Source organism: Egretta garzetta, unplaced genomic scaffold, assembly GCF_000687185.1.
Source record: "Egretta garzetta isolate BGI_Z169 unplaced genomic scaffold, ASM68718v1 scaffold166, whole genome shotgun sequence".
Classification (NCBI taxonomy): Eukaryota; Metazoa; Chordata; class Aves; order Pelecaniformes; family Ardeidae; genus Egretta; species Egretta garzetta.
In genome coordinates this window covers 3,019,735-3,039,173 of record NW_009260133.1, presented here as the reverse complement: position 1 = coordinate 3,039,173, position 19,439 = coordinate 3,019,735, and the positions used below count along the sequence as shown (strand labels likewise).

At 40.6% G+C, this 19,439-nt stretch overlaps 1 long non-coding RNA gene across 4 annotated transcripts in view; it reads left to right on the top strand.

Moving 5' to 3' along the window:
• LOC118452561 overlaps nucleotides 1-19,439 on the top strand; it is a 59,198-nt gene extending 39,759 nt beyond the window's left edge. For 2 of the 4 annotated variants that reach the window (XR_004842373.1, XR_004842375.1), the window contains exons 2-8: nucleotides 5,420-8,386; nucleotides 8,876-9,024; nucleotides 17,712-17,816; nucleotides 17,895-17,940; nucleotides 18,043-18,107; nucleotides 18,651-19,074; nucleotides 19,387-19,439. This is a non-coding gene — a long non-coding RNA (uncharacterized LOC118452561). Of the gene's footprint in view, nucleotides 1-1,038; nucleotides 1,131-1,997; nucleotides 2,147-5,419; nucleotides 8,387-8,875; nucleotides 9,025-17,711; nucleotides 17,817-17,894; nucleotides 17,941-18,042; nucleotides 18,108-18,650; nucleotides 19,075-19,386 lie in introns of all 4 variants that reach the window. The other 2 variants (XR_004842372.1, XR_004842374.1) reach the window with 2 other exon arrangements.

The following is a 19,439-nucleotide window of genomic DNA, read 5'->3' as shown; positions in this document are numbered from 1 at the left end:
TTGTGCACAGACACCATCTGGCTTTACCCCCAGGGTTTCCTAGACGAGGGCAATCTAGTTAGCCTTGTGAAATCCAAACCCCAGGCAAAACAAAAACTACAAAACCTCCACAAGACAGGCTTTCTCACTTCTGTGTGAGGGGCATCTACATCACACATAGCAACTGTCAGAACAGAAATCACATCTTGAGCAGTAAGTTATCTTCTCAACCCAAACTTTTTCTTTCAATTTACTGGAATTACAACAAGTCTGTTCTGGTCAAGAGAAAGTTGACCAGTGTGTGTGTGTAATTGCAGAGCTTCAGAGTAGAACATCACGTAAGAAACTGTCTATAAAAACGCTTAGAAGTAGATTGAGAACAGATTTACTAAAGAAATTAGGAAGTCATTCCAGTGTTCTTTTCTGTTCTAAATAACATAGTGCAAATAAAACTCTGAGGCGAGATTCTGGACAAAGACATGCTTTTGAAAAGAGACCACAAGATTCCTGGTTTCCTTAATGAAGAAAACAGAAAGAGTTGGTCTTGGTCTGGGACTCTCAAAATGCTGATCCTTTTGAACAATGTGGACAAGTACAGAATATTGTCCAACATTTTAATCCTTGAGCAAAAATAAACCAAATTTCTGTGTGCTCTGACTGTCTTATAGGAGCTGGGGAAAAAAACCCCCAACAAACCCCTCCCTTTCTTTTTTATGTTTGCTAGTTTCCAAAGTTTCTAAAGGAATTTATTTGGGCAAGGCATTTTAAGCTCTATGTCTGACTTTCCTGAGAAATTACGATCTAGTTGCACAGTGCAGTGGTTTGGAGCCAGATACTCTTTTATTTCAGGCTTTGGGAATCTAAAGTCAATAGGGAACTGCATATCTACGTAGGTGTGATTCCCTAGTGCCGGCCCCAGAGTGAGGACTGAGGTGAGTTCTCCATAACAACACCGCCATCCCAACTTCTAAACTATAAAAACTTCATTTTTATTTTTCATCGTTGGTTATATCTTGTTGTGTCTGCTGACTGAACAGTTACGCCTGTGTATCTTCACAGGAAGTATGTGTATCATGGCCCTGTTCTGACAGTATAGGCTCAGTGAAATGAAGATGACAAGCAAGTTTTCTACTGTTGTACACCATAGAAAGGTAAAAATATAATGAGCCGCTTTCTCTGCTTGGTAGTCACAAGATTGGAAAGGAGGGTGTATGCAGTGATAGCTGGGGACCAGTGGTATAGATAATAACTTTCAGCCTTGGTAAATGCCCTATGAAAAGCAGTATATATTGCTGTCTGCTCTCAATGTGACTGAGGATGCATGACATTTAGATGGTAAAAGAAGGTCATGTAAGAAGTAGGTAACATGTCAGATGAGCTATCTTTGCTTTACAGTGTTACCCAGTGAAAACAACAATTTTACTTTGGTTTAATGAGTATGCCCTGATGACATCACTAGGTTTACATTTTGACACGATCAGAAGAGTAGTAGTAGACTGGATAATGTTAGCAGGGAGCAGTGTCTAATATTAATTAGGTAGTTGGAATTTTGCAGTCTAGAACTGGGTTTTTGTTGCTCTTTGAGCTTTCTTCTAAAATGGTGGCCTTTTCGGTCAACACTGTACAGAGAAAAATCTTGCTGGTTGAATTTCTTGTGTCAGCTAACAAACTTGGTCATTTAGTAACAGTCTTAGAAGGGTAACTTTTAAACAATGTGAGATGTAAATCACCAATCTCTGTTTCTAATCACAGTGAATGCACAGGTTCCCTTTGAGTTCTAATGAAGGAGTTTGGAGCTGAAGACCACAACATGTTTGAATTAATTTTGATGTTAATTTTGCAGATTTCTAAGGTATCTAAGATGTGACTAATAATAATAGCAGGTGTTGTCTGTTTCTCTCAGCATGTGGCATGAAAGCAGTGTGGTCACACAGCTATGCATTATTTACATGGTGTCAACATGTCAGCAAGTGGGATGGCAGAGCGCCAGATTAAATCACTTCTGATTTTAAATACAGGACACTGAATAATAATGCTGTGTCACACTTGAGGACACTGGAATCTGGCAAATCAGCAGTAGCTCAATGTGCCAAGCTCCTTTGAATGGCCTCCCCTCTACCCCTCCCTGAATGATGAAGGAATCAAAATCAAGAGTCAAGGAAACTGTGTAAAGTTGGGGTTTTGCATTTTGTTTGGGTTTTTTTTTTGTTTGGTTTTTGGTTTTTTTTTTCTTGAAGCATAAAATTGCATCCAGTAAAGAGACACACTTTCATTGCTTAATATACAGCTGCATGGGTCTCTGCCCCCATGCTAGGAGTATCTACTCCTGAGGAGGGGCAACCATCCTATGGTACATCTGTTTGCCATTTGTCTTTGTTGTCTCTGCAAGTGGTAAATCTGTATGGTACAATTACTTTCTTTCATTTTTTTTTTGCAGAAGCTAGCACAACAGGTCCACAATCTCAAATGGTAATTTATAAGAGTGTGTATTTATAAGAGGCAACCACGTTAGTTAGAATGGGTGCTTTAAGGATTTGGGGTCTCCTAAGAATTTTTAGGAGTGCTGTTTTCAGCCATTGCTTCTTCTGCACCAGCTCTGACTTCTGTATCACCCTTAGAGCTGGTTCACCTTGCCAGCTAGTAGAAAACTAATTCAGCAAAATAAAAACATGAATAGTTTTCTGTTGGTTTAGAAATTCCATTGGGTTCACCAAAGAGCCACATGAAAATCAGAGAAAGTGGAAAGGAAGGAATGGGCCTGGATGCCAGGAAACGAAGGATACAGGGAGAAGTGGAGGGAGCAGGACTGTTAGATGAGCAGCTCCTGTGCACAGGAACTGTCTACAATGGTTGAAGGAAAAGAATGTATAATAGTACTGGAAATAGAAGCCTCTGTCATGGGATGTACCTTCAAATACTTCACCCAGTAAAGTGAATATCACTGTCCTCATTTTATAGGTGGGGTAACTGAGGGCATGATGCAACTTGTTTGTGGTGGCGCGGTAGAGGTGGAACTAAAGCAGAAATGGCCTTAACTTTTAATCAAGGGCACCGCTTGCTGGCCCTCTGTAATGAGTATCCCTAGGACAGTGAAGTCAGACAGCTGCTGAATAGGGAGATTTGTGTTCATGGGGAAGATGAGACCCCAGCAGTGTGCTCTCCTAGCTAGTGCTCATTGGTCTCTTGGCAGTGTTGTGTTGTTTCCTGCAATCAGCTTTGCCAGGGAATCTTCTTTGCAGATCCTATCCTCAACAGCTTTCATTTATGTCCTTTGCATAGAGCTGAACACTGTCGTGGGTAGAAGCTGAACATTCAGGACCAGAGGAAATGGCCTCAAGTTGTACCAGGGGAGGTTTAGATTGGATACTAGGAAAAAATTCTTCACTGAAAGGGCTGGCAAGCACTGGAACAGGCTGCCCAGGGAAGTGGTTGAGTCCCCATCCCTGGAGGTATTTAAAAGACATGTAGATGTGGTGCCTGGGGACATGGTTTAGTGGTGGACTTGGCAGTGTTAGGTTTATGGTTGGAGTCTATGATTTCAAAGGTCTTTTCCAACCTAATGATTCTATGATTTTGTGAAATCAGCCAAACTGCAAAACCTCACCCTAGAATGGTTAATGCACAGGCAGGAAGCTGTTGGAAGGTTAAAAGAAGCATCCAAAATACTGGGATTCATTTTACCTTGTCACCATAATACCCTTTTTATGAAACGAGAGCTACATATGCTCATAAAAACCTTTTGCTTTTTTTATTTTAAAGGATAATGCAACCATTGGAGTCTGTGCACAGTTCTTTCAAGTTAAATGCTTAGTTCAACATTCCACTTCCATTTCCTGGTAGAAAATGTTTTATATGAAAGCAACTTTAACCTTTCAGAAGGGTTCATTTACTGTTACGTTTGGTAACAGCTTTCCAAAAAATGCAGTCTGCATTTGGCTATTATAGGTTCTGGTTTTAATATTGGTTTAGGATAAAAAAAAGAGTCATATACCATAAGTCAGAAATAAAATATTGTGCCAGAATTCTCTCTATACATGAATTCACCCTGTGAGCAAGTGGTTTAAAGTAAGTCTGATCACTTAAAGCCAAGACTTGGGCTCAATCTATCCATGAACCAGCTGGTAACAAATAACACATTCAACTCTCGGTCACAGGAAACTGTTAGGTTGCCTTTTTATAGACAACCACAACCCTACAGCTCCTGAAGCACAAGGGAATATCATACGGACTTTGAAAGTGTTGAACACCTACCATATGCACATAAAGAAGGGTAATAAAGATGAAAGACCTGAACTGAGCTTTAATTCCTATTTTTCTGCTTTTGATTTATCAGCTGCTTCTGCATTGCTGCAATTTTCTTTGGCCTGAAATTAGGTAGAAGATGCTTGAATTGCTCAGTTTGATCAAATCAGTCAAATTTAGGCTTCCCTCTCTGTCAGTGTAACAGATGATAAACATAAAACTTTAAAGTACTTTCTTGCTTTCTTTTCATCATTATTGTGCGTTAATTTCTGAAGTGCTGACTGCTGTAACAAACCACTGCAATGGGCAGTTCCTGGCTATGTGTCACTGTTACGGAGGTGCTGCCATCATGGTGAGGTAGGCACTGAGCTGGTAGAGCTATATCAAGGTGACTCTGAGCTAGAGCTGGGACTGACTCGGTTGGGTGCAGGGCCACAAATACATGGCTGAGCCACTTTTGGGACCTTAACAGCTTCTCTGCATAGTGCTGCAGTATGCTGTGGGACTCTCTCAGCTGTCAGGTTTGCTCAGGAGTCTCTGCTCTGTGGTCCATTGCCATGTATGGTTGTATTCTGGGAATTACCCTCTACAGGACTTCTGCCATCAATAAGCACCTCTTACAGAAAAAAGGGCCTTCAGACAGGCCTGGCCATGAGTGAGACAATAAAGGCTAATCCTCTGTGCTGCTGAGCCTCAGCTTCTAATAAAGGACTCAGAACTTGTATGGGTAAAGCTTCAAAGTAAGTACAGATTTACAGAGGGAGGGCAGATAAGAGGGTTGTAGCCCACCCATTAAGACCACCTGGTCTTAATACATGGTAGCAGTCAGCCTTTGTGCGACATACTCTTTCCATATCCTAACCCTGTTCCAGGGAGTGAGATTTCCAAGAATTCTGCTGGCGATGTACTTGTCAAAGTTGGGTGCACTACAGAGGCTAAGTCTGTCAGTCATACATAATCGTTTTATCACCTCTTGAACTGCACCAGCTAAACCTGACAGTGATGGTGAAGCAGAACCTCAGTAAAATAACATTTATGACATTTAATTTCATTAATATTTTCTGATGATGAATGCATATCCAATGCTTTGAAGATGGAAAGGTCTGCAAAAATGCAAACTATTATTTTATCTGGAAATGTGTTTTGTGGCATCCCAAAGTGTATTCACATTTCTTATTCCTTTTTTGTGCATGTGCAGGAGTTCTCATGAATTTTCAGCAATGAGTCCATATGGGAATAATTTCATTGTGAGAAGGCGGCTTCCATTCTATCATGAAAAAAAGCTGCATGGAAATCACGGAAAGCTACAGAAGAAAGTATCAGTTATTGTTTGAAAGCATTGTGGCCTATGGAGATGGAAACCAGAACGTGGATTTGCCTCCAAATTTTATAAGCTTCAAGAAACCCAAATGATGAGAAACAAATGCGAAAAGTTCACAAAAGTAGTGGTTGCTCAAAAAAAAAAATTCTTAAAGCCTGTTGCTTTTATTGTGAACAGACGCGGTGAGAAGGATATTAATTATCTCAAATACCATAATTTAAACAGGTAGAGGTATCCCCAGTATTTTTTGATTACCACCTAGATCAGTGTTATACTCCTCAGTTGCTGACAATGAAGTTATCAGCCAGTGGATCAAATTATTAAGAGGAAGAGTGAGCTTACCATTTCTTGAAGTCTTCAAATGGAGAGTGGATGGTGTGCTTTAGCAAACAATGGAGACACAGCTGGGTGAAATTATACAGTTGTACTAAAGAGAAGGGAACATGAGATATTCTATGTGGTCCTTTCTAGCCTTAAGAGCTATAGGTCTATAATTTCACAAATACCGTTACAAAGAACTTCTTAGATGTAATGATGACCATAGCAACAATGTGAATCCACCTCCTGATTTGGGGTGGATTATTCCAAAGTTTTTAAAAAAATTACAGACTGTAGTACTGTTTCTACATGTTTCTGTCACTACAATTCATATTACTAGCATAATTTTACAGCATTGGAATTATTTTTTTTTTTGAGGACTAAAGAGACCCTTCCTCTCCCCCAAAGAGCTTAATTGTACTTCAGTTCATGAAACAGTGTATAAACAAGTAAGCATGCATGCTGCTGCTTTCCTACCTGGTGTATTTCAGTCATTAAAAGCTGAAATAAGTAAGCTAAACTCAGTCAGTGGAATAAGAGACAATCCATGAAGAAAATTCCAAGACACTTCTTATTATTCTAGACCATTTCTAAGCTAAACTTTAATTTTCTCCTCCTTGTAGGGTGATCTGTCACACTGTTTAAAAGAGAACCTTAAAAGAAGATTATTTTATTTTCCCCCATAGCAGTCCTCCAGATGAGAATATCTAAACCATTTTTTCCCCATATTTCCAGTGTTTTGGGGCATTGGGCACTGCAGAAACTTAAATCTGGCAGGGCAGTTGGAAGCTTGGGAAAGCAGTACCTGACTGAACAGCTGGACATGAATGAAATAGTTCTTCAATGTTGCGACGTGTTTTCCTTACTATAAAGAAAGAAAGAATTAAGTGACTACATGCTCGGAAGAAAGAACTTGCCATTTTGTGATGGCTCTCAATCATCATCTTTGTAAGTCCATTGAACTGTTTCTCTGATAAAAAACCTGCAGCCTGCAGTACAAAGGGCTTTGAGTATATGTGTAATATATACTGTTATCAGCAATCACCACTAAGGTCACAAATGATATTCCTTCGGTATGGTTAAACCATCTCAGTAATCATAAGACAAAGTTACTCCTGTGCCAGTATGTCTTCTACCCACAGAGGTGGGTTTGGCAGCATAACTAGGATCCCAGCATAGTTGGGATGTCCTAACTAACACCAGAAGATCTGAAAAAAACATATAGCTGTTCAACAATTTCAGGGAAAGCTGATGATTTTGTGTCCAGAATGGATGTGCATAATTCCAGAGGCAGATTTGTAGTTTTTAGATTGTGGTCAATGGCTGGTTACCCTTGTTTCTGTGAGTGTCTAAAGCTCTCTTCATGGCTCACTTCTATATATGTACATTGTGCCTAAATAAATATCTCAACTCTCCCTCAGCTGGAGGGCTGTCTGCAGAACGGGATTTAGCCAAACACGGTGTGCCACTCAGATACAATGTAGGGCGCACAATATAAGAAAGCCCAGAGCAAATTTGATAGCATGTCATATACAGGCATTCAGATTGCTTTATCAAGCACTCTTTTCTGGTCCTAAGTTCCATAAGTTTATAACTTGCGCTGATTCATATAAGTTCAACTTTCTCTTGCTACTATGTTTTGTGCTCTTGAGAAAAGGTGATTGGAAAAGCTGGATAATGAAAAAGAAGAGTGGCCCCTGACTGCACTTAAGCTTTTCAAATATATTATCCTTTATAAAAAAAAAGCCAACCCAGTTTGTCATAACAGTTTCAGCGTCAACAGTGAATAATCTATTTGCCATGCAAAGAAAGACCACAGTAAAATAGAGGTGTGTGTGTTTAAAACTCTGATTTCATGAATCTACAGGAACAATTTTAGGTTGATTTGGTGGAAGGAACTCCTCGGTTTTATTCCCTAAGGACTATCTGTTTAGCTCTCTTCTAAAGAGTATAACAACAAAAATTAAAAAACAAGGGAGGAGAATAAGAAGTCGCTAAACATTTGGAAGCTTTGAGGTCTAGACTTGTTTCCATTCATCAAGGTTGTTCTCAAAAGTAATTTTTGAGCCACACTGCAAAGAAACTGGGAAGAGATTGAACTGCTAATGTTCCCTTTTCTGTGTGGATATACAGAAAACAGTTTTCTTGTCTCACAAGGATTCTGTTGATTTTGAAATTTTAGGCCTGGCATGGGGCTCAGTGAATATATGAGTGACTTAAACAAACAAACATATTTCATTTTAATGCTGACCTTTTTTTTTTTTAACCTTTTAATATCAGCTAAATTAAGTTTCAACAGGAGAAGATGCTTTTAACCACAGAAACAAGACTTTGTTTTAAAAATGTTGAAAAGGTACATTTCTAGAATTTCAAAACCCGTTTTTCCAATTTTTTTGACGACAGGAAGCTCTTCTGGGAATAATTTTGGTTTTGAATTGTGAGTTGTGACCATCTCCTTCTCTATGAAAGCCCTGTTCTCACTCCCAACTCTAAACCCAGGCTTCTAATACTTTCCAGAAGTCTAAGGTATGATTGCCTTAGTTATCTTACTGATGCATTAGAGTGAGACATAGATTTTGGGCAACTATCTTTATCCACTGGTGTAGTAAGACAATAGCGAGAGTGTTGTGATGGTCTTAACTGGGATTCTTCTTCCTCTACAAGTACTTGAGATTGTAATAATTGTGTTTTGTGTTTCTATGTTTCACGTACATACTGTTTCATGTTAATTATTGGTTCACAATTTGTAAACAAGTAGATGAGAGTTACATGTATGCTAGAAATTAAATTAATTAACACACTGAGTGTTTTTTATCCATTACATCTGTAAAGAAGGATTATTTTCATATAATTTATGACCATGGTTGTGTTGATGGGACAAAATCTGATGCCTTCAGTGAAGGATTAATAATGAACCCTGCTTTAAGAAGTCTGGATGGCTCTTATACCTGGAAACGAACTCTGGATTTTCTTCACTTTTGATGGCAATATTTGTATGTATTTGCATTACCCTAGGAATAAATTCCTTTCATGAGTTGACTGAATGGACCGTCTATCTTGCTAGGAAGAATCTAACGCAAAAATTGCCCTGCAGCCAGAGGAGCCACTCTGCAGGCTGGAGATGGAGGAGCCCCCAGTGTTGGAATGGAGGTGCCAAGGGCTAGGTAAGGTCTGCACAAATACTGCCAAATCATTCCAGTGAAAGTCCTGATGTTTCTTTCCCATGTGAGGGAAGAAATCCAAGTTGAGGTGTTCAGAGGTCTGGAAACAGGGGTTGGTTCATAGGTGTTCAATAGGGAAGTTTACAAATAAGCAAGAAGGGGTTTCTTCCTGGCTGAAACTAAAAAGGCCTTGCACTCAGCAGGCTCTTCCTTTCCCTCCTCCATCCGAGCACTGCTGTACAGTGTCTATCAGTTAGTAAATGTATGTTACCTTATTACCTTATACGTGAAAAAGGTACTGACATTTTTAATAGTCTTAATAGCTTGTAATACTGCTGTCTGGTAATGTTTTAATTTGTTTTATTCATAGAATTGCATAATTTACTCAGCTATACTTCCATAGGCACTGTTAATGAGTACAGCTTTACTGTCAGGGCTCTGAGGGCACCAACAGGCTGCAGTGTCCCTACCCAGCCCCCGGGGCTCCCCTGACCCTGCCCATGGCCCAGGACCTCATGTCAGCCCCCTGGGGCCATCAGCCCTTGCCCAGCGATGCCACAGCAGGGCTGGTCTTTAGCTCCCCACAGCCCTGCCCTGCCCGGCCATGGGCCCCACTGAGCTGGGCCTGCCCAGAGCCCGGCCTGGCCTTGGATTGTCCCCATCCTCAGGCAGCTGCCCCAGTGCCCCCAGCTGTTTGCTCCTGGCTGGGGTGGTGGAACAGGCCCTGGCTGGTGAGGCCCTGCCCTGATGGACCCCTGGAGAGCCCTCCACCACTACCAGCGCCCCTGCTCCAGGGAGCTGCCATCCTGCGTATGGCACCCTGACATAGAGTTTGTGGTGAGCCCTTGCTACCCACAGTGCACAGAGGTGCCGCCATTGTGTCCAGATACAGCAGATGCATATTTTCTAACTATATGTTCTTGTGAGGCAGTGCTGGCCTCCGTAAGGAAAGGGCTCCTCAGAGCAGAGGTGCTTTCCTTCGTTCTCAGGAATTAACCATGTTTCAGATGAAAGTGCGTATTGGAAACTGCCTTTTATCTTACCTTTGTTGTAGTGTATTCTCTTGAAGCACATGACTCAGGCATGCTGCATGACAATAATGAAGCTGGACCAAAAGTGAAATTTTAAATCATTCTGAAATTAAGTACGGGTTTACAGCTTTTCAGACTTGAAAATAGCTGTACTCTTTGGTTTCAGGCTTAGCTGAGAAACAGATGAGATTTCCTAATGCAGATATTATCTTTATAATAAAGCTTTATAAGCTAGTGAGGGCTCTGGAGCACAAGTCTTATGAGGAGCGGCTGAGGGAATTGGGGTTATTTAGTCTGGAGAAGAGGAGGCTGAGGGGAGACCTTATCGCCCTCTACAACTGCCTGACAGGAGGCTGTAGTGAGGTGGGGGTCAGCCTCTTCTCCATGGTAACAGACGATAGGACAAGGGGAAATGGTGTTAGACATTAGGAAAAATTTCTTCACTGAAAGGGTTGTCAGGCACTGGAATGGGCTGCCCAGGGAGGTGGTTGAGTCCCTGGCCCTGGAGGTATTTAAAAGACGGGTAGATGAGGTGCTTAGGGACATGGTTTAGTGGTGGGATGGCAGTGTTAGGTTAACGGTTGGACTTGATGATCTTAAAGGTCTTTTCCAATCTAAACGATTCTGTGATTCTGTGATTTACATAGTAGCTTATATCACAAGTTTTCCATCAGAAGTGGTGAAGTCCTTGTGTGCGGACGCCTTGCTTCAGTGGGGCTTCCAGTGAGTTACTCAGTCACGGTAAGTTCCAGCACAACCCCTTCTGAAGCTCAAATGGTGTTAAGGATACACTTTTAGATATATTCTCAGGTCTCTCTTTACTCTCTCTTCTTTTTTTTTTTTTTTTTTTTGTTTTTTTTTACAGCGAAGTTTTGAAATTGTAACAAATAGTCTGAGGCCCATCTGGAGACCAGTTAACACTGTCTTGGGATCAAGATGTCTTCATTGCTAGACAGCTGAAGGGAAATACATTTTCTCTATTTCAATGTGTCCTGCATATTATCAGAAGGACTATTCTGAACTAGAGGAATTAGCAGTGGCCTCTGCAAAGCATCAGCACTTCTCTGTAATTCTGGAGAGGGATGGTGCTTCACGATGCATCTTTTTCCAAGTAATAGTTTTGAAAGATGCATCCCATTATCCTTCCAGCTCAGGAAACCAGAGTCTTTTTTATTTTCTGTGCCAAGACCTCCTTCCACCCATATTGCAAGCTGGCAACACACAAAGAGCAGCTAGTGGAATATCCCGTTAGCCAAATGTATTACCAAAATTAAATGCCCTACTCATGTATTAGCCTTCATGTAATAGAGCACTCTGAGTTTCATCCCTTGCTGTCTGTGCTAATCAGTAGCACTCTCTGCTATCCAGTTCACTTTGTATTGTTTCAAATCCTAAATTTGAAGCATAACACCAGTATTATTTTTGGACTGACAGAGCACCAGTGCATTGTAGAAGATCAATGGGGAGATTTTGGCAGTGGAGTAGGGAGCAGCAGGGGCTTGTGGTGCTGCCCTTCGTGCTTGAAGTCGAGGCAGGAGAAGTGGAGGCTTGTGATGGGGGGCAGGACTGCACGCTGCTTTCTGTCGGGCACAAGCAGTTTGCAGTTGAAGGCAGAGGAGATTTGTTTTCTGTGCACCTCTTGAACAATGTGAAGGTGACTAATTGCTCTTTCCTTTTGAAACTGAAAAAGGAGTACATCAGCTTGTGGTTCTGCTGCTAAAATAATTTGTTTCTATGGCAATTCTTGTTTCCGAATCCTGATGATCATTTGATTTTGCTGATTGTGAGTTTAGAGCATCTGCAGACTCAGGAAAATTTCAGCAGCTTCCACCTGAGATCAGTTTTAATATCTTTCTTCATGACTTATGGGATAAGTACTTTTCTATAAAAAGAACAACTCTTCTTATGTACAGTTATATGGCAATTAAAAAAAAGGCCATTATTTGGAGGTTCATGGTAACGACATTTAACTGCATTATCTACTTTGCCTGCTTACAGCTGACTCGTGGCAGTGTCCTGAACCTACAGCTGTGTAAAATGAATGGTAGGCATCATAGTATATAGAAACCTTGTTGAAAATGATATTGCCTGTGAAAATCAAATGACGTCTTAGGAGCCTAGTTTTAGTACTAAATTTTTACTCTGATATCATATTTATGTCTTGACGTCTCACTGTCTGTTGGTTCAGAAGTAGGTTTGATAGTTGCAACCTCATCCTGTCATTGCATCACTTAAATAGTATATTAAATATTATTTAAATATGTGTGGGCGCTGTCAATAGATAATATGCATCCTCAAAATAGAGGATACAATTAAATGACTTTATAAATCAGGAAGGCAGATAACATTTTGTAATGTTGATTTAAGTACCAGCCAGAAGAAGGGGCAGTGCTGGTAAATAATGTGAATAGTTAGGTTTAATTCTTTGTTGAGATAAACCAGAAGCATTGGATTCTAAATAACTTTATATTGGCTGCATTCACTAAGAAATGATGCTTCTGAGTATTTCAGGCATTTGAGCAAGCTTATATATGTACCACGAGCCAATTACAAGCCTTTTCTGTTGTTAGGAAGCCCTATACTTAATACCTGAAGAAAGACCCAGTCTGTACATTGGGACATTCTTTTTCTTTCCCACCTTCGGCAGCGTGTCTTCTATGCTTCCATTTTCATCTCAGAATAATATTTATAACTATTGTTCTCCAAACAAAGGTACCTACTACCACAGATTGGTCCTGACCTGACTTCATCATACCTCAGCTCCTGCCTTCAGCTCAGTCTTGCAGGGGCAAGGAGTTTGACTGAAGGAACCTGTTGTTTGTAACACAGCTATGAAGGGCAACATTTCATACTGACATGCAAGAAAGGAAGATTTATTCTGGACTTAGGAGATGTTACTTTTATGCATATTTTTTGGAAAATTGAAAGGAAAAAAGGAGCCTTCTACACCCTTCCCCCTGAAGCAAAGAGATTTGACAGCTGTGAATGGAACAGGCTGAAGCCATTTTGGAGATGGATGTTTAAGTTGTACAGCATGGATGGGATTCTTTAATAAGTATTCTCTCTTTTTCTTTCATTACATAAGGTTTTGCTTTTCTTGGATCACACAGATTCTTGTAAAAATGTAACAAGCTACTATTCTGAATATACCAAATAAGAAACAGATGGATCTCTCTAAAGAATAGTCTATCAGTAATATTAATGGAATCTTATGTTTAGGGACCAGGCACCTCCCTTTCCTCATGCCAGCCTTCTTGGACTGAACAAAGAGGCTCTCCTAGCAATGACTCGCAGCAGAGCATTTTTTCTCTTTTCACAATGTATTTTTAATGTGCTATATACCCTTGGCTGTTATGCACAAGGTTTTCTGTGGAGAACTGATTTAAACACAAGGCTTGACCCTATTGTCAATGTCTTTTTCACACTACAATTCAACTGGTGTAACTCCACCGCCTCAGTGGAGTTCCCCTGACTTAAGTGTGATCCTTCCCGATTAATACTGTGTAGCGCTATATTCATGTGACTAAGCAAGAGCCTTCTGAATGAAGAAAATTCTAGTTGGTATTACGTACAATAGTATGTACATAATACTCCTTAGACACCAACTTACACATTTTAGATTACAGCTTTACTTCAGGTTTTGCATTATCTTTTTGCTTTAGCTGAAGTGGCCCTGTACTCTCCTGTTCTCTTGCCTTGTGGCATCTTTCTCAATAAAGCAAGCTTAGCAGTACGAATTACTAAGTACCATGTGGATGGCCATCCTCTACTTCTTCAAGGACAACAGCTTCATATCACACATAACATATATTTCTGTGCTATATACTATCAAAACCTGACTTACCTGCTGTGCTGAAAGTAAGTCAGAATAGTAGCTTCAGAAATGGCTGGAGTATGCCCTTTTCAGCTTATTAGACTTCATGAGTATATTTGGTGTGTCAAAGCTTCGGTTGCCTGTGAGACAGCCAAGTGGCTGAAAGCAAATGTGAGACAGATTCTGTGATTCTTATAGCCACCCTGACTACTCCCAAGGATGTTATGGGCAAAGTGTGTGAGTTGCACAAAAGATGCACTTCAGAAAAATCAAATAATAAAGCTGAGCTGTTCCTTTACTGCTGTTATTTTCTTTTATTTGGGATATTTCTGAAGTTGGTTGGGTGGTATGTACAGTACTTTTTTGTTGGTGAAATGATAACCTAGATAAACCACATACATACTGTTATTTTAATACAAGAAACAAGGCTCACTGCTGGTTTTGACTGGGATAGATTAATTTTCTTCCTAGTAGCTGGTATATTACTGTGTTTTGGATTTAGGATGAGAATAATGTTGATAAGACACTGATTTTTTAGGTATTGCTGAGCAGTGCTTACACTAAGTCAAGGACTTTTCAGCTTCTCGTACTGTCCTGCCAGCAAGGAGGCTGGAGGAGCACAAGAATCTGGGATGGGACACAGCTGGGACAGCTGACCCAAACTGCCCAAAGGGATATTCCATGCCATGTCATGTCATGCTCAGCCTATAAGGCTGGGGGAAGAAGAAGGAAGGGGGGACATTCGGAGTGATGGTGTTTGTCTTCCCAAGTCACTGTTATGCCTGATGGAGCCCTGCTCTCCTGGAGATGGCTGAGCACCTGCCTGCTGATGGGAAGTAGGGAATCGATTCCTTGTCTTGCCTTGCTTGCATACGCAGTGTTTGCTTTACCTATTAAATTGTCTTTATCTCAACTCATGAGTTTTACCGTTTTTCCGATTCTCTCCCCCATCCCACTCTGGTGGGGGGGAGTAAGTGAACGTTTGTGTGATGTTTAGCTGCCTGCTGGGTTAAACCATGACACTTGCGTTTAAAAGGGAAATATAATACAGTAAACATCCTTTTGTACTGGCTTAGTTATTTTTCTAAACTTGTGTGAGGCTGAGGTATTTGGCTTCCAAAACACAATTTTTTGCAAGAGTCTGCAAGTTCTGTAATACCTTTTCCAGTATCTGCTGAGTGAGCCAAAGGTCTGTGGTCAAGTGGGCATCTCAGTTACAACTCTTTATTGAGCGTCTAATGTATTAGGCTTTAAGTCCCACAGACATTTCTCTTCCTGAATAAAGCTGTTGAGCATTTAATTTTCAACTTCATCCTGGTTCCAAGGAAAACACCAGAAAATGAATCCACTCTTCAACTGGTGATGTCCCTGAGTCTTGGATGTCCACGATGTTTTGGTTTAAACTATTCAAAGTCATTAGGAAGGTGGTTTGGTGTTTTTTTTTTCCTTTGGGATTTTTTTTGGTTTGTTTTGGGTTTTGTTTTTTTGTTTGTTTTAAATTTGATTTTAAACCAACCTGAAAACACAAGGAAAGAACTTTTTTCAAATTTATCCCTGTTTCTCTTAGAGCGTTGATTTTTTTTCAGTAGTTATTGAAGTCTTGTTAGAATGTCCTATTCAGATTTTCCCACCTTTTTGTGCATTTCACCTTTAATGCATTTTAGAATGATTTTAAAATAAATATTTGATATGTCTAGCTTTGTTCTGTAGATGTTCTTGCCACTCCTCTCAAATTGTAATAAGATTACTTGTTGTAAACGAGGTAGATGCGAGTGCTGCTACCCACAGTACTGAGGGTAATTATGCCAAGTTACTGGCCTGGGGTGCTCCCACTCAGTGATAGCTCTCATCAGTGCATCTGGTTTATTGTAGAATTTCAATGTTAAAATGAATATATTCCCTTGCTACCTTGTGACCTCTCAGAGTCTCCAGATGGAGACACCGTTCTTAGAGAGGAGAGATTACATTCAGGAGTGAGAACTGGTGTGAAAAGAAGTCATATCACCTTCATAAATAGGTCTGTGTTCAGGATCGGCCCAATGTGAGGCTACAGGAACCCGATGCCACCATCTGTGCTTAGGCCTGCAACAACAGCAACCGTTACAACCTACTCCAGGCATTCTGCACTTCCATCTCCAGCGTCCCTGGCATCCTCCCCGGTGGCTTAGAGGGTGTTCACTAGGGATGTCAATATGGGCTCCCTGTAGGAGAAGTAATGTTTCCTTCCTTTATAGCTGGAGCAAATAAAGGAAGAAGCTCAGCAACTGCTTCAATGCTCAGCTATGATAATGGTGGGCTGAATATGTCCCAGAATGAAGTTATGGTGTCAGTACGGTGGAAAGAATAGAAGCATTTGCCATATCTTGAAGGGAAGAAAAGGGTGTACATGGAAAATTGCTTGAGTGTTTTGTATTTGGTATTCTCTACCCTGACACCAAGAGTTCTGGTAGCACAAGCTAACTCACATTTAGAAACCTTCCTGGAAACAGTCAAAACAGTTTGTCATTACAGTAGATGAAGAGTGCTTAAAAAACTAAGCTCCTGCCTGGTGGGATGTTTGAGGTTTCAGGATATATGTAGTTTATTTTTGTCTTGAATTAGAACAGAGAGTCAAAAGTGTTTGCAGAGAAGAAGTTTGAAATGTTTCTCTTTGATAGTATCAGATCAAATATAAGAAAACAAAAATCCTCTCCTTTCAGAGAAGAAATGCTGGATATTTGATGATGACAATATTAATGACCTTTGATGAAAATGCATTATAAATCCAGGGCAATGCCAACATTGGTATTAGTGGTGGATAAGTTTGTTTAAATAGCATTTAAATAATAGCTTATTCACGAAACACAATCTTTTGGATGTTTAGAAAAGTCTTATTATATTATTATGCTTAGAGCTTATAGTTGTTACTCTTAGAGCTGACCTGTTGCTCATTTAGCTGGAACTGAAAAGTTGTTCTTGCAGTCTGTCATATTTGCTTGGAAGGAAGGCAGGCTGGCAAAAAGCAGTATTGCTGATAACTTCGTTTCCAGTGAGGAGGCACCAATAACGTTCAGGTAAACGTCCAAAGCATTAGGCCTTCTCCATCAGAATGGTGTTATGTACCATCATGTTCCACTGTCAATTTTATCCAAAAGAATCCTAGTTTAGTGTCTCTGAACAATGCTGGTTCATTTTTTTGCAAAGAACAATACTGGCCACGCTTATCCATGGGATAGTCATTAGTAGTTTGATTAGCATTGTTCTGAAATAGGGTTTTCCAGCCAAAACCTAATAACCTTTCCCTCAGTCCCCCTCTGTGAAAGCTATGCTAAAACTCTGTAAGGAACAATGAAGTTTTACAATCCTTCAGTGAGCATGCTTTTGTTCTTCAGTTGAGTCTGTACAATAAGGGGAAATCTGCAAAGTGGCGAGCACCCTTGTCCCCCACTACATTCAAGGAGTACCAGAGTTTAATTAGTCTTTAATTTCTCTTTCTAAGAACTTTCCATTCAGAATTATCAAGATGACCTTATCAAAATGCTCTCATTCGGCAATGAGGGAGTGTGTATATTTTAAAGAAAAGACGCTGTGCCATTACTGATTTGCAACAGCCCAGGTGATTCCATGGCTCTGAGAAATCTGCTGTATGTAAGGAATTATGTAGTTTGACAGGCATTTTTGGTATTAAAAGCAAGACATAGGTCCAGCTCCTGAACTGAAGAGGCTTAGTACTGCAGCAAGAGTTTAGTACTGAGACATATCTGAATCTGAGCTTCAGTAGTGCTTGGTGGAAGAAGTGTTCTTTTGCTTTATGAGTTTGATTAGTGTGAATGATTGCCTCTGCAGCCCACTTGTTTGTTTCCAAGGTGATCACAAGAGGAAAACCAGGAAGAGTCAAGACTAACGCCTTCTGCAGATCATGCAGTACATTAGAATTGAGACTTCCCCTGCTTTCAGTATGTGCTACAGCGGTACGTCTTCAACAGGTGTAGACCTAAGAATTATAGGATACTTCTTACCATTTCTGTAACGCTTATGTGTCTCTCCAGGTCTGTAGAAAATGAAGCTTTCTGCCAACGGTGGATAAAAACATAGGTATGGATCTATTATACTCTGAATTTATAATCATGTGAGGTGAAGATGAATGGGAAGATATAAAGAAAATTTGGCTTGTAAAGTTTGCTTCTGTGTTTCAAGGTAGGAATAATTACTGAGAATGCTGAAAGATGTGCATGACAGCCTACCCTGTATCTGCTGTCGTGGTAAGTAAGTACTGTACTCATGGCATTGACCATGCAGTTGTCACTCAGCAGCAGAAGCTAGCAATTCCTGACTTCTCCCTGTCTATGGACAAGACTTGATATCATGAGGTGAAGGGCTGAAGCCTGTTGAGAAGTATGGAAAGCTGTAAAACATAGTTGCCCAAGCTATCTGCCAAACAGTGATGGGCGAAGGCCAGGGGTGGCCTGTCTGGCTTACCCTGTCTGTTCCAAGGGAACTGAAAGTATGCATATCTCCCCTCTCTCTATTGTGGACTTGGTGACATTTTCTATTAACAGGAGAGTGTTTTCCTCCATCAGTCTGTGAGCCATCGCAAAACAGTTCTGCTCTTTCTGTATCCTGCAGTGATGGCAGATAGGGTAGAATGCATGAAGTCTGAGCTTCAGTAATTTGTTGGTAGCTATGGAAACTTGCATAGAGGAGACATCCCTTCTAGCTGGCCTTGTAGAGATCACAAAAATGAGTGGACCACATCTTTCTCCTTTATGACTGTGCTATGCCTTTTCTCTATATCCCTGGTGCAGCTACAACCTGTAGAATCATGGTGGAATGTACTGGCAAAAATCAAGATGTCAACTGAGAGTTGTGGCACTTGCTACAGCACTGTATTTAATCCCCAGGATTTTTGTCATGTGTTGCCACCAACCTGGTATTGGCTGAAGACTGAGAATGGTAGACGTCAAAGATCATCTCTGTGGTCTTACAAAGCTGCCATTTCTGTGTTCTCCGCAACAGCCTTGGGACACCTCCTGCCAGCATCCCTGGCATCACTTCTTGCCTTTAAACCTGTAGTCTAGCTAAAGGCTGTGCCACAGTGGATGCCTTAGAACGACGTGTTTCAGCGGATGAAGAATGCAGTTGTCCTAGTGTACCTCAGAGATTCAGGTCCTGATCCTTTCCTGACATGCAATCCTCACAAGTATTTTTAAGACTTGGGAAGATCTACAGGTAAGAAAAATACTTTTTCCTCTTAATTTGGAAAGCTCCAGCATAAGGATCAGGACTTGGACTGTTATCCTGGACTCACAGCAATGCCACATGTCTAAGACTGAGGGCTGCAAGGAGGTGCTAGGATTTGGTCTAGGCCAAATGATGGCATTGGACACGACCTTCTTAAAAACAGTTTCAAAGTTAACCAAGAGGGAGCAGAAAGTCTAGCTATTATTAGCTAAAGTTGTCAGTGACTAGAGGATGGGAAATGGGGAAATGAAAGAGAGAGGCAGTGGACACTTAGTTCTACATTTTTTTGGTTCTTTTCAGGCAGCAGTGCTATAATGATACACATGACATCTTGTGTAAGGCTGAAAAGCTGT